Raw genomic sequence first — 16,284 nt, 5'->3', positions numbered from 1 at the left:
CTTAAAAGGCTGGGAAAATATCGGATATTTGTATCGGCCAAAAATGTCATATCGTTGCATCCCTAATTTTTTACCAAAATTTGACAGTCACATTCACCGTGCTTGTCTGAAGCGTGCACAGCTGGCGATGCCTGATCACGATTGGTTAATTCCCATAATTTGCAACAATGTCAATGAGCATCATCACTATTTTTCCTTTGCTGTACCTCAAACTGTTGTGATTATCGCTGAGAAACATTTATCAGTTGATTTTACTCCTGGCTCAGCGTTTGTCTGAGCAGTGTCTTAACATCATCCTAAAACCTACTCTGAGCTGGGAGTTTTGTTTGTTGTTGTCTTAAAACAGGTTTTAACAGGATTCCTAAGACCTTTTCTGATCTGCATTGCGGATACGGGCCCTGTTCTATTAGCAATATTTTCTATGCTTCTCCTCTGTAAGGGTCATGTTTTTGAATTGAAAAAAAAAGTTATGTTTTGTACATCAGTTGAAAATACAATAATTTGGATTATTCAAAAGATATTTCACGGGGGTTTAGAATGCACAATGATTCTCTACAGTGCTTGTTGTGTCACATAAATTGAAATCAGACAAATGTTTCAGACACCAGGAAATAGCAGAGCTATTTCTACATATTACATCTATATTACATGGGGCCGGAAGAAATGGCAGCAGTTTTACAGGCGCCCAACCAATTGTGCTATTATGTGTTTTTTTCGCGTTATTTGTAACTTGTTTGTACATAATGTTTTTGCAACCGTATCTTATGGCAGAAAAGAGCTTCTGGATATCAGGACAGCGATCACTCACCTCGGATTAGACAAAGATTTTTTCAACAACAAGCAAGACTCACATGATATTCTCATCCGGCAGGGAACGACATCCCAGGAATTGTTCAGCTAGCAGGATACACGCTGCACCGGCAGGATAGAACAGCACACTCCGATAAGATGAGGGGGGGTGGTCTGGTGCACGAAATCTAAGGAAGTCTCTAGATTTTGCTTGCCTGAAGTAGAGTATATTGTGATAAACTGCAGGCCATACTACTTGACTAGAGAGTTCTCAGCTATACTTATCGTGGCTGTTTATTTACCACCACAGACCGCACTCAGTCAGCTGTATAAGGAAATAAGCAAACAGGAAACCACTCACCCAGAGGTGGCGCTCCTAGTGGCTGGAGACCTTAATGCAGGGAAACTTAAATCAGTTCTACCAAATCTCTATCAACATGTTAAATGTGCAACCAGCGGGAAAAAAATTCCAGATCACCAGAACTCCACACACAGAGACGCGTACAAAGCTCTCCCTCGCCGTCCATTTGGTAAATCCGACCACAACTCTATCCTCCTGATTCCTGCTTACAAGCAAAAAATTAAAGCAGGAAGCACCAGTGACTCGGTCTATAAAAAAGTGGTCGGATGAAGCAGATGCTAAACTACAGGACTGTTTTGCCATCACAGACTGGAACATGTTCCGGGATTCTTCCGATGACATCGAGGAATACACTACATCAGTCACTGGCTTTATCAATAAGAGTATCAAGGACGTCATCCCCACAGTGACTGTACGTACAACCCCAACCAGAAGCCATGGATTACTGGCAACATTCGCACTGAGCTAAAGGGTAGAGCTGCCTCTTTCAAGGTGCGGGACTCTAACCCGGAAGCTTATAAGAAATCCCGCTATGCCCTGGGACGAACCATCAAACAGGCAAAGCTTCAATACAGGGCTAAGACTGAATCATACTACACCGGCTCCGACACTCGTCGGACGTGGCAGAGCTTGCAAACTATTATAGACTACAAAGGGAAGCACAGCCGCGAGCTGCTCAGTAACACGAGCCTACTAGACGAGCTAAATCACTTCTATGCTCGCTTCGAGGCAAGCAACACTGAGGCATGCATGAGAGCATCAGCTGTTCCGGACGACTTTGTGATCATGCTCTCCCTGATTGAGTCTGTAATACCAACATGTTTCAAGCAGACCACCATAGTCCCTATGCCCAAGAACACAAAGGCAACCTGCCTAAATGACTACAGACCCGTAGCACTCACATCCGTAGCAATGAAGTGCTTTGAAAGGCTGGTTATGGATCACATCAACACCATTATCCCAGAAACCCTCCAATTTGCATACAGATCCACACTGTCCTTTCCCACCTGGACAAAATGAATACATACCTATGTGAGAATGCTATTAATTTACTCAGCGTTCAACACCATAGCTCAAAGCTCATCACTAAGCTAAGGAACCTGGGACTAAACACCTCCCTCTGCAACTGGATCCTGGACTTCCTGACGGGCTGCCCCCCAGGTGGTGAGGGTAGGTAGCAACACATCTACCACACTGATCCTCAACACTGGAGCTCCCCAGGGGTGTGTGCTCAGTCCCCTCCTTTACTCCCTGTTCACCCACGACTCCAACACCATCATTAAGTTTGCAGACGACACAACAGCCTGATCACCGACAAGACAGCCTATAGGGAGGAGGTCAGAGACCTGGCGGTGCCAGAATAACAACCTATCCCTCAACGTAATTTTTATTTTACCTTTATTTAACTATGCAAGTCAATTAAGAACAAATTCTTATTTTCAATGACGGCCTAGGAACAGGCCTGTTCAGGGGCAGAACGACAGATTTGTACCTTGTCAGCCCGGGGGTTTGAACTTGCAACCTTCCAGTTACAAGTCCAATGCTCTAACCATTAGGCTACCCTGCCGCCCCAAGACTAGGGAGATGATTGTGGACTACAGGAAAAGGAGCACCGAGCACGCCCCCATTCTCATAGACGGGTTGTAGTGGAGCAGGTGGAGAGCGTCAAGTTCCTTGGTGTCCACATCAACAACAAACAAGAATGGTCCAAACACACCAAGATAGTCGTGAAGAGGGCACAACAAAGCCTATTCCCCCCCAGGAAACTAAAAAGATTTGACATGGGTCCTGAGATCCTCAAAAGGTTCTACAGCCTGAACATCGAGAGCATCCTGACCGGTTGCATCACTGCCTGGTACGGCAATTGCTCGGCCTCCAACTGCAAGGCACTACAGAGGGTAGTGCGTACGGCCCAGTACATCGCTGGGGAAAAGCTGCCTGCCATCCAGGACCTCTACGCCAGGTGGTGTCAGAGGAAGGCCCTAATAATTGTCAAAGACCCCAGCCACCCCAGTCATAGACTGTTCTCTCTACTACCATAGTTTTTACCCCCAACCCATAAGCATTCTAAACAGGTAACAAAACAGTTATCCAGACTATTTGCATACCTCTCTTTCTACACTACTGCTACACTCTGTTCATCATATATGCATAGTCACTTTAACGATACCTACATGTACATACTACCTCAATAAGCCTGACTAACCGGTGTCTGTATACAGCCTTGCTACTGTTATTTTCAAATGTATTTTTACTGTTGTTTTACTTCTTTACTTACCTACACACACACACACACACACACACACACACACACACACCCACACACACACACACGCATACCTTTTTTTTGCACTTTTGGTTAGAGCCTGTAAGTAAGCATTTCACTGTAAGGTTGTATTCGGCGCACGTGACAAATAAACTTTGATTTGATTTGACACAGAGGCTTCTGACATGGTTTGGAAAAAGACCATCACCAGACAGACCTGCGTTCCAATACTATTTGTTTTCTTTCAAGTACTTTAGCTGTTATTGGTTTGAGTTCGCCTGGCGCAATAGAACCAATGGAACAGTTCCACAGGTAATCTGGTCCTCCAGACAAACTTAATCAAATGCTCAAAGTATTTAGAGGATTTAAATTACTACACTCTTAGAAAAAAGGTAAAGCCCTTTTGGGTGCCATGTAGAACATTTTCCACAGAGGGTTCTACATGGAACCCAAAAGGGTTCTCTTATGGCGACAGCCGAAGAACCCTTTTGGAACCCTTTTTTCTTAGAGTGTAGCTATTGCAACACAGGTCTGCCACCAGACCAATACTCCAAAATGTCTTTTAAAAATGAAAGCTTGTTGTCTGGCTATTTACAGTTAGTTGTGGACTTCTCTTGGTATTCCTAAGTTCGCTCGGTTCTTCTGCATTGTTAGATATGAAAAACGATATGATGTGATGTTGTGTAGGTCTACCCTGCACTTATATTCAACATGTGATAGTCACACTCCTGTTTTGATCAACAGACCATATCTCCTAGCTCCACAGCTCCGATACCTAACAGATACATTATGATTCCTACTGAGTCTCCAAATCCAACAAAATAAATGTCAGCCCTTTACAATGATTATATGACAGATAGAATAGCATATAAATAATATTATAAATTTGCCAGGTCTGACCATAACCTTCAGAAGGTTGTATGGTGCAGGATGAAACATCATGAATCCTCGTTCTTAATTCTCATGGTGAACTCATGCAAAAATAAAAGATTTCCAGTGCAGAAAAAAATTGAGAACAATAGGGAGAGAGGGAAGGGTAGAGAGTGAGAGGGAAGGGTAGAGAGAGAGAGGGAAGGGTAGAGAGTGAGAGGGAAGGGTAGAGAGTGAGAGGGAAGGGTAGAGAGTGAGAGGGAAGGGTAGAGAGTGAGAGGGAAGGGTAGAGAGAGAGAGGGAAGGGTAGAGAGTGAGAGGGAAGGGTAGCGAGTGAGAGGGAAGCGAGAGAATAGGGGAAGAGAGTTATGAGAAAAAAATAAAGGGTGAAAAGCGGAAGGAGAGAAAACGAGACACCTATATATAGTGAGAGGTATCTGTTTATCACATATAGCCATCTCTTTTACCCAACATGTCTGCCACTGGAGGGCTGGAGTTGGATGGGTTGGCTGGATGATTATTTCCCCCATTATTGCTTTCTACCAGGGCTGCTGCAGCCATCCCTCTCCCTCTGTCTGGCTTTCATATGAAACCATGGGCACTAATACTGGGTACCTCCTGCAGTTGGACAGAGAGCTGTGGATATGGATGGGTCCAAGGTCCAACTATCCAACTATAATAACCAACAAGCTCAATCTGGCACCCAAAACCATTATATAAAACACTATATGGGTTTTACTCCTTATTGGAAGATGCCTGATGTTTTGATGTTGTTCAGGGCCAGAGTGAGTTGTTTGTAATTAGCGAATAAGCTTACACCTGTGGAAACTGAAAATGTCTAGTTGTAATGATGATAGTGCTCAGTAGCAAAATGAAGGCTAGGCGTGGATTGTTTCATCTTTGTTTGTTGATGTTTTTCTATGCTTTTCCAGGCTAATTACAGAGCGCTTCTGCTTCTCTCAGGATGCCTTGAGAAAGAAAATGGAACAGCTAAAGAGAACATGCTAATCACTGAACTGGGATCGACACACAGAGACACAGACTCAGATATGTGCACCAATGCGCACCAACATGGCACAAATGTCGCATAAACATCACACACAAACACAGCACTAGCGGCAGTGGTGGCAGCCTGTGTGTGTTAGTGTGTGTATGTGTGTTTGTGCTTGTGTGTGTCCTTGCATTCTCTCAGCAGCGCAGAAAAACTTATTGCAGCCGTGGGAGAGGAGCCGCGGTGTCTCAAGTGACACAGGAGCCATAGCAGTCAAAGGAGCTACAGCTCAGAGCCCAGAGGCAGTGACACAGCAGCCAGCTGCTGCAGCTAGTAGAGCTACTGCCCGCAGTCAAATCAAGCAGGCTGATTTTCCCCAGTCAGTAGACAAGCCAGACCAGTCCAGACCAGAAATGACAAGTTCAGACCAGCCAGACCAACTGCTCACCCTTCTACCCCAGCTAGCCTAATATAGTGTTGCTCAACCTGTGGTTCACAGACCAGTATCGGTCCCGAGGGTGTTGCTGACCGGGTCGTCAGATGGTTCACTGAGACCAATTCAGTCAGTTTTTGTACCTCAGCCTGGTACAAAAAAATTGACAAGCACTGGTCTAGTACATTTCACCCACCTAGGCCCGCTACTGCTGCTATACAGCTCCATGCTCAATGGGGCGAGATGCACCACCACACAGGCAATAATGTCCGACAAGCAGGTCACAGAGACCCAGACAGCAGGGTTAATTCACTGTGGCAGTGACCCCTGTCACTGAGCCGTGAGGGCTTGCAGCAGGGCAGGGGGGCAGCAGGGGACAAATGGGGGGGGGGGGGGGGGGGGGGGGGGGGGGGAGCGGGCACTGAGTGTGTGTGTGTTTGCACGGGCATACACACACATAGTTTGTGTGTGAGAGAGAGAGCGAGAGAGGGAAAGACAGAGAGAGCAAACGTGTGGCTGTGTGTGCGCTTGCTTGCGTGACCGTGACTGCTCGTACTTGCACGCGCGTGTGTGTATGTGTGTGTGTGTAATTAAATAACCCAGTGTTCTGAGACAGCATAGAGGGACCACAGAACACCAGCCTGTTTGCTGACACTGTGGACCTGACTAAATTACACCCAGAGTATAGAATGTAATTACAACTGCACAGCAAACACTGCTTGGGCCTGGGGACGTTCTAGCCTGGTCCCACAACTGATTGTGTTGTCTTGCCAGCACAAACTGATCTGGGACCAGGCTAGAGACATCCCCACCAGAGAGTCTAGCCTAGTGGTTAGAGCGTTGGGCCAGTAACCGAAAGATTGCTAGATCGAATCCCCAAGCTGACAAGGTAGGCTGCAAAGTCATTTTGTATAGTGCCATTTTGTATTTCTGCTTACATGACATAGTTACAGAGGACATTCCAAAGTCATTTTGTATAGTGCCATTTTGTATTTCTGCTTACATGACATAGTTGCAGAGGACATTCCAAAGTCATTGCCGCGACGTTATTGGAGCATAGCTTGTTAGCTGGACTGGCTGCAGCATATCATGATCAATATAATCTTAAAAGGCAAATGCATCTTCCACATATTGTAGCTTGTCATGCGGAGTTAGGATAATGTTTCTCAATATTTGCTGGCTGTGTTGAGTCAATGCATTCACCCCTTATTTAATCCCCCCTGCTAAATGTGCAAATGCAAGTGTATAGCTAACAGTTGTTTTTCTTCACACCCAGACTCCTGTTCTTACACAGCATGAGCATGAACCATAACTCAACTTTACCTCTAATATTCAAAAACAAGACTGTTTTTCTCTTTCATTATGCAGTGCAAACAGCGCCGCGTTTCGCTATCAGTTTCATCAGGTTCACCTCTGTCGGTCTGCACAGCTGCGCCGTAACACAACCTAGCCTCCATCTGTACCCTGTACAGCTGTACAAACAAATCAATGTGAGCACAACCATCTGTTGATGTACACAAAGCAGCTGAGCTGGGCTTGCCTGATGCCTGATTTACAGATCGTCACACTCTGAGATGATCTCCATTTGACTTGCGTCTTAAACGCCATGGCGGTAGGGGCACCAGACGGCCTAGCCTCGTATTCACCCCCGAGCCTGAGACACACACACACACACACACACACACACACACACACACACACACACACACACACACACACACACACAAGGACATAGCGTTATATTTTACAGCGAACGCTGCAGTAGAAGTGAACTCCTTCGTGCACTGGTCTTTCATCCGCATCACACCTACTCATACCCTAACTTCCACTAAGAGGATAGCCCTCTATGTCCTGGTGAAAATGGGTTTATATTCATCACTTTAATGGATTGTAAAAGAAACAATCTCTTTGGGATTACACGCTTTATTAATGTTTATGGCCACTTGGACTGCAGCCACCATTGCCTCTGGCTAACTCACCATCCCTGCTCTGTCCCCTGGCCAGTCCGAAGCAGCTCTGTCCCCCTGCCTCTCTTCCTCTGTCCTCCTTCCTCTGCCCCGCTTCCTTGCCATTAATCCTTTGAGGTATGACCTCTACTTTGAGTGTTATCCCTTTTTACAATCACCCTATGCCAGGGTTCCCCAATTGGCGGCCCGCCGGACGAATTTGGCCTGTGGGTGATATTATTTGGCCCCTCAAGTTTTCTGAGCAAAAAATAATAATTATATTTGTTTTATTGCTGGATAGAAAAGACTGTAAAAACACCAGCAAATCAGCTCCAAGTGATTTTAATTTTGGAAATCGGTTTCAAAGTATTCCCACGCATGATAGAGCGATGTATTTGATCCTATAGAAATATAAGCAAGATTTGAAAGGATTATGTTTTAGTCAAATGTTAGATCTGTTTGGGCTTCTTGCGGTCAATTTGCAGTGTACAAATAATTTGTGCATGGCCACCTGACTGTCAGCTAAAGAAAGAAATTGTCCCAGCGCTGAATTTAGTTGATGATCCCTGCCCTATGCTACCAATTATTTTCTGAGCAGGTTTCACCCTGCGTAGGCATGCATAGGGCAATATAGTACATGCATAAACTGGTCAAATAGCAGTCATAAATGAATCGTGGAGTAGTGAGAGAGCAAGCATAGATTAGTACTTTAGCAGACATAGAACAGTCATAGACCAGGCACTCTTTAGTGGAGTGGTCTCTCCTCTCTTCCAGGACAGGACAGGGCACACCACTTCAGCTGACTGATTTCCCATCAGCCCTGTATCTCTGATAACTGCATGCTTAGAGGGCTGCAAGCACTGTTTCACCCTGCACCGCATCCCTGCGCAGCAGCCGTGTGTGTGTGTGTGTGTGTGTGTGTGTGTGTGTGTGTGTGTGTGTGTGTGTGTGTGTGTGTGTGTGTGTGTGTGTGTGTGTGTGTGTGTGTGTGTGTGTGTGTGTGTGTGTGTAGAAAATGTTCTGGGAACAAGAGGAATTGCATTTTTTAATGCTGCAATTATATTGACATAATAAACACAGATGACACATCCATTAATAATAAATGGCTCATTAACGTTATGTTGATTTTAAAACTAAAAGCTACTTTTTCTCTAGTCCCAATGCTGAACTGAAATAGCCTCGAGCTGTCATTTCCACCGTCTCTAGCATTGCCACGTTTTGTACATTACGGTATCTAGGCCTATTGATTCCTGCTGCCATTTGGCTATTGATTGGAGTGGATGTCATTATGCCAGTGAGATTATAGCCCTGCAGCACTGTTTCTGAAGAGACGAGAACCAGTGATGAGATGACTGCTGACTGTTAAAGCGGCTGTGTGTTTCAGCCAAGATACCAACGCACAGCACAGCACAGCACAGCATAGGACAACACAGCACAGCAAAGCACAGCAGAGCACAGAAAGAGCACAGTGCTCCAAAATACATCCCACCTTTCTCACTCTCTGTACTCTGTAGAAAAGGCTGACAAAGTGCACAGCGGAGTGAGTAAGCGCATCCTGTATTCTGAACACACACATCCCTTATTGGCATGGCTCATTGCAACCTAATATTCTCTGAGACAGCCACATCCAGCGCTACTGAGTTTGGCCTGCTCTGATTATTCAAATCGACCACAATTGACTAAAAGTGAGGAAAGGGAAAGGGTTCAGGGGTTTGTTTGTGTGTATCAGTGACGGCTGCTCAGCTGAGGAAGGGGAAGACCATCCTTTTCTGAATTTCATTTCAAAAAAATTGTGAAACATTAAAGTTATCCTCTTTAGGTAAAACTATACTGATTTATGTTCACGTCACCAAATAATTTATTAAAACACACAGTTTTGCAATGAAGGTCAACAGTAGCTTTAACTACACTCTTTAGGGCAGCACCATGGTGTAGCCGGAGGACAGCTAGCTTCTGTACTCCTCTGGGTACATTGGCTTCAATACAAAACACAGGAGGCTTGTAGTTCTCATCCCCTTCCAGAGGACGTCCTCCAACCAATCAGAGCTCTTACAGGATGAACAGACATGTTGTCCATCCAATAAAAAGATCAGAAAATGAATCTAGTACTGAAAGCATAAGCTACAGCTAGCAAGCACTGTAGTGCATAAAATGTGGTGAGTAGTTGACAGAGAGAGAAAGACAATAGTTAAACAGTTTTGAACAAATGTATTTATTTAAAAATTAAGGAGAGAGGGGGAGAGAGAGCGAGAGAGAGAGAGAGAGAGAGAGAGAGAGAGAGAGAGAGAGAGAGAGAGAGAGAGAGAGAGAGAGAGAGAGAGAGAGAGAGAGAGAGCTATATGTAGTTTTTTACATATTTTTTAAAACTTTTACTTAATTTATTAGCGAAGGCAATCCAACTCTGGAACTTTTCCAAGTCAAGGTAAGCTTTTGGTTGTATATATTTTTTGCCACCTGGGCCTGCCAGTGTAACTGCTGAACTGCTTGCTGACTGTACTGCATGATTGTAGCAGGTTTACTAAGGCATTAGTTCTAGTAGCTACATTGACTATGACGTTACTATGTGGACAACGTTGCAGGCTGTGTGTAGCGGTTAGTGGTTATGATATGGGCTTGGAACGTTTTTTTTTCCCACCTGGTCACAGACAGCTGACGTGTTATGCACTGAAGTTCAGAAGCGAAGGGAAAAGGTGAGAGTAGGAGAGCGAGTAGAGGCGAAAAGGAATTATACAACGATCAAAGGGATCATGCTATTTGTATGTGGCTTCTATGAAATTCATTCTGTCGATTCTGTTGAAACACGTTTCTAAAACAGAAGCAAACTGAACGTAACAGAGAGACATACTTGAATTTGTTTAATAGAAAACTCTTGTTTGCAACTGTTGGACTAATGGTTATCGGGGTGGGCAATTCCAGGCCTCGAGGGCCTGATTGGTGTCACAGTTTTGTCCCAGCCCAAGCTAACACACCTGACTCCAATAATCACCTAATCATGATCTTCAGTTTAGAATGAAAGTTGATTAATCAGCTGCATTTGCAAGGGATGGAAAAAAAGTGACACCAATCAGGCCCCCGAGGACTGGAATTCCTCACCCCTGGTACACCCTAGATCAGCTAGATGCAGGCAAGAGTGTGCAAGGCATTATTGAATGTGTCACTGTCTGTCACCTTGATCACTCAAATTTCTCTCGACCTGTGTGCACCTACGTTGTAAACCTTCATTCATAGGCTAGGCTGTAGCAACCTCACGGTGGGTATAGGGATGTTTAGAGTATCATGTAGTAGCCTAAACCTATTGATGTTACATTGAACTGGGTGTATGGAATATGAATGACAGTCATCCAATATGCTGTAATAGAAAATAAATAAAAAACATCCTCCCTCATCTTAAACGGCACCGACCGCCACTGCTGTGTACAGTATTTGTGTGTGCTTGCGTGTCTGTGTCTGTGTGTGCACGCATGCGAGTGTGTGGGATGGTGTGTGTTTACTTCAGCCTTCTCTCTGCATGATCTTACTGTTATGCTATACTGTATGTAGTTATAATGACATCCATCTAGCAGGGTTTGAATTTAAAGAGACTCATAAATGTGATTTGAGGCGTATAGGAACACAAGCCACAGTACAGTTAGCATGCACTCTCATGAAAACGCTCTGACCTGAAATCTAGATTATGGAAAAACCCCAGTGAACACAGTTATCAAACTGTCAGCCAGTCGTATTGGGTTCCTAGTGCTGTTTGTGAGATGTGATGTGTAGAACTTTGTGTGTGTGTGTGTGTTTCATATAGGTTCCTAGAACTGTTTGTGACAGATCACCCTGCTGCTATTGGACCAGGTCTCTCTTGGAAAAGAGATGTTATCTCAATGAGAAAAACCTGTATAAAAAAAAGGTCAAATAAAATAAAAATGTTTATCCCCAATTTGTTCCGTTTGCTTCCGTGTAAGAAATGTTTTTCAACAGAATCTGTGGCTTGATTTCATCACTGATCACCATAAACACAGTTCACTTTCATAGCAGCCTCGTTGTATTCCTTCTCTTCTCCTCTCACCTCTTCTTTAGCTTATGGACTTCAATGCACAACACATCAGCTGTATGTGACAGACGGTGATACAGCCTGACAAGATGAGAATAACAAGAGAACATCTGGTGAGGTCTGCACAACGCATCACCAGGGGCAAACTACCTGCCCTACAGCACAATCAGAGAAAATGAGTCGGAACGCGAGAGGAGCATCAGTGTGTCGGATAAGATATCTGTAAAAGTTTGTGAGGGTTTTAGGTGACAAGACAAATTTCTTTAGTCTCATGAGGTTGAAGAGGCGCTGTTGCCCCTTCTTCACCACACAGTCTGTGTGGGTGGACCATTTCAGTTTGTCCATGATGTGTACGCCGAGGAACTTAAACCTTCCCTCTTCTCCACTGCTGTCCCATCGGTGTGGATAAGAGGGTGCTTCCTCTGCTGTTTCCTAAAGTCCACGATAATCTCCTTTGTTTTGTTGACATTGAGTGAGAGGTTGTTTTCCTGACACCACATTCCGAGTACCCTCACCTCCTCCCTGTAGGCTCTCGTCGATGTTCGTAATCAAGCCCACTACTGCTGTGTCATCTGCAAACTTGATGATTGAGTTGGAGGCGTGCATGGCCACACAGTCATGGGTGAACAGGGAGTACAGGAGTGGGCTGAGCATGCACCCTTGTGGGGCCCCAGTGTTGAGGATGAGCGAAGTAGAGATGTTGTTTCCTACCTTCACCACCTGGGGGCGGCCCGTCAAAGTCCAGGACCTAATTGCACAGGGCAGGGTTGAGACCCAGGGCCTCAAGCTTAATGATGAGCTTGGAGGGTACTATGGTTTTGAATGCTGAGCTGTAGTCAATGAACAGCATTCTTACGTAGGTATTCCTCTTGTCCAGATGAGACATGGCAGTGTGCATTGTGATGGCGATTGCATCATCTGTGGACCTTTTGGGGCGTTGTGCAGGTAAGGTATAGGTGATATGATCCTTGACTAGTCTCTCAAAGCACTTCATGATGACAGAAGTGAGTGCTACGGGGCGATAGTCATTTAGTTCAGTTATCTTTGCCTTCTTGGGTACAGGAACAATGGTGGCCATTTTGAAGCATGTGTGGAAAGCAGACTGGGATAGGGAGTGATTGACTATGTCCGTAAACACACCAGCCAGCTCGTCTGTGCATGCTCTGAGGACTCGGCTAGGGATGCCGTCTGGGCCGGCAGCCTTGCGAGGGTTAACACGTTTAAATGTCTTACTCACGTTCGGCCACGGAGAAGGAGAGGGAGGGCCCACAGTCCTTGGTAGTGGGGCACTGTATTATCCTCAAAGAGGGCAAAGACGGTGTTTAGTTTGTCTGGAAGCAAGATGCCGGTGTCCGTGAAGTGGCTGGTTTTCTTTTTTTAGTCTGTAATTGCCTGTTGACACTGCCACAAACATCTCGTGTCTGAGCAATTGAATTGCAACACTTTGTCCCTATACCAACATTTCGCTTGTTTGATTGCCTTGCAGAGGGAATAATTACAGTGTTTATATTCGGCCATATTCCCAGTCATTTTTCTATGGTTAAATGCGATTTTTCGCGCTTTCGGTTTTGCGTGAATGCCGCCATCTATCCATGGTTTCTGGTTCGGGAAGGTTTTAATAGTCACAGTGGGTACAACATCTCCTATGCACTCCCTTATAAACTCACTCACCGAGTCAGCGTATAGATCGATGTTATTCTCTGAGGCTGCCCGGAACATTTCCCAGTCCGCGTGATCAAAACAATCTTGAAGTGTGGATTCCGATTGGTACTAATTTAATTATCTGATCCTTCGATTGGGTGGACAACATGTCAGTTCATGTTTCAAGAGCTCTGATAGTCTGGAGGACGTAAGCTAGCTGTCCTCCAGCTACACCAGCTACACCATACAGTAGTGCTATTGAGGCTACTGTAGACCTTCTTTGCAAAATAGTGTTTTAATAAATTATTTTGTGATGTGATGATATTTAGCATAATTTTATCTAGAATGGATAATTTTCTAAATATTTTACTTCTTACATTTTTAGGAAATTCATTGAAGAGGATAGTCCTCCCTTTCCTCCTCTGAGGAGCCTCCACTGATGCATATTTTCTCTGATGTCTTTGTGGGGTGGCTATTCAACTTGAAATACCTTGGCTATTTATTGTCCAATAAATTGAGCATGACATATTCGTTTGTCATTGTTTCACATAGTAAAGATAAAATGAAGTGTTTACAGACAATAACACTGCAGACTTCATAACCCACAACTCCTACTTTACAGTCAGAGCTCACTGTTTTCAGTCCTCAAGGAAGCCAGAGTGCAGTCTTCTGGAATAATGTCATTTCTGTTGGTTGCTTCTTCTCATTTCTGTCAGTGTCTGCACCTCTACTTAACAACTAACATTATTTTCACTCACACAGTGTGAAGGACCATTTCTTTGTTGTTTTGCGTTTACTAGGAAGGAGGTTTATTTTCATATTCAGTGTTAGAAAATGTCAAACCGCAATAGGCGTATTTGAAGCTACAACTGAAACAGTTCCTCTCACCGGAATAGTGGAAAGTAAGAGTGGGAGAGAGAGTGAGAGAGTGAGAGTCAGTGAGTGAGTGAGTGAGTGCGATAGAGAAATAGAGAGTGAGAGAGAGGCCTGTTTTTTTTCAAATGTTTGAGAGGGTGATAAGGTAAGTGGTTGTGCTAGAAAGGAGAGTCAGAACCACAGGTAATGCAAGGTGTCAGGATGTCTGCATGTTTCCAGATTATTGGACACTGAAGGACAAGGTCCATTGGTTAGTGCTGCTATCTCCAGCTCATTTGTAGGCCTATGTATTTTATGCAAATAAAATAGTTTATGATGTCAGTGTATTCCTGTGTTTTTTTTTCTTTGTCAGACATCGTTAATTAGCCGGTTTGAATTAGGATTCGGGGGTGTGAGTGCAGCACGCGCCGTTTCTGATTCTTTTTTTGTGCCAATGGGAAGATCTGTCTCGCGCTGAACAGGAGATGATTTTCTCTGTGGAGACTCGGAGGCATGAGCTGCTTTTTGCTGCTGAGTGGACACGCGCTGACTCCTCAGAATAAATAGCTGGTCTTAAAGAAAATTAGGTTTTTTTTCCCCCACCCGCCTCCCACAAACGGAAACACCATCCTTTGACAATTCTGCACGCGCAATTGTTGGTATACAATCACTTGAACCTCTATTCACTCTATCTCATAGTGAACAATATTCTTGACCATACACACGTCCAGTATCGAAATAGATAAGGCGTACTAACTTCATATTTATTCTTATGAATGTTATGTTGAGTAGCCTAATAAACTTGAGAGCGCAGAGGCAGGGACTCAAGGAAATAGAGCCGCAGCAGCGTTCATATTCAAACAGTCTGCATCCTTTGGAATATATTACAAACCACCCTCATTGACCTAACTCCCCCGAAACCCAATTATCGCCTTTGTGAAGGTCTCACCCTCCTCAAATGTATTCAAGGTATGCTAATATTTTGACATTCAAATGTAATAATGCACTTTTCTACCTTACAACTGTGGTAAAACATTACGCAAAAGATTACGCAAAATACATTTGAATATCTACTACTAGCTGATAAGTTTAGCGGACCCGCTTACCTCAACTGCTAGTCGCTGTCCAGGGTGCTGAAATTCCCCTATTCCTCTGCAGCAGGCTCCGGAGACGACCGTTTAATCCACTGAGAGCTAGGCACAGCACACAATGTAAAACGCGGTCCAACTACTGTGGCCGTAAATTACCTTGAAAAAAACCTCAATTCAAGCCAACAGCATCGATAGAATAAGCCAACTGTGAAAATAATATCTTCAAAAGTCTGATTTATAAAACCGACGATGCAGAAGTAGCCAAGTGGCTATGCTCTCCACGGCTCCGGGCCGATTTTGCCGGTCTAATTGGCGTCTCTTTGCTATTTGCTTCTTCTTTCCCGGATTTTTTTTTTCTCTCTCTCTCTCGCTCTCTCTCGCTCTCTCTCATTGGATTTATGGTCAATTTACTTAGGCGGTCTCCCCAGCCTACATGTTTCGTAGCCTATACACCACCTGCTCTCTTTCCCCCCTTTGCCCCTCTTTTCCTCTACAGTCCCGTGGTTTGCTTTTATTATAGCAACAGTTTCCTACATGACGGTTAGCGAAACCAGTGAAGGGGGTGAGGGAATATCTTTCTCCTTCCCTGGTGGGGGTACTGTGCGCGCTCTCTCTCTCTCATTAGCTTTCAACACCACATGAAGTGAACGGCACCGACTGCTACAGTAATTACACGAACTTATTGAGGATAGGACCGTCCTTTTAAACTTATTCAGGAATCACTTATCCGACACACTGATGCTCCTCTCGCGTACCGACTCATTTTCTCTGATTAGGCCTAGCTAATCAGTGTAAATTAGAATGATTGGCACGATGTGACGTGAATGCATGAGTGGGATTGGAGAACTGAAGGTTATATAGGCCTACCTTGGCTCAATCAAAGTGAATTATCTATTAGATATATCAAATCTAAGTTTATTGGTGGAGTACACAGTTTAGCAGGTGCTATAGTAGGTGCAGCGAAATGCTTACGTTACTAACAGTGTGTGTGTGAAATAAGCTACT

At 44.5% G+C, this 16,284-nt stretch overlaps 1 protein-coding gene across 1 annotated transcript in view; it reads right to left on the bottom strand.

Annotated features, from left to right (window-relative positions):
• LOC110529772 (transmembrane protein 121) overlaps positions 1 to 15,787 on the bottom strand; it is a 68,707-nt gene extending 52,920 nt beyond the window's left edge. Inside the window, exon 1 of the mRNA XM_021612290.2 lies at positions 15,295 to 15,787. The gene's annotated coding sequence lies outside the window, so the exon portion shown is untranslated. The remainder of the gene's footprint in view (positions 1 to 15,294) is intronic.
• Between the last annotated feature and the right edge of the window lie 497 nt (positions 15,788 to 16,284).

The sequence above is a fragment of the Oncorhynchus mykiss genome, chromosome 8 (genome assembly GCF_013265735.2).
Source record: "Oncorhynchus mykiss isolate Arlee chromosome 8, USDA_OmykA_1.1, whole genome shotgun sequence".
Classification (NCBI taxonomy): Eukaryota; Metazoa; Chordata; class Actinopteri; order Salmoniformes; family Salmonidae; genus Oncorhynchus; species Oncorhynchus mykiss.
This window is presented reverse-complemented; position numbering and strand designations above follow the sequence as displayed.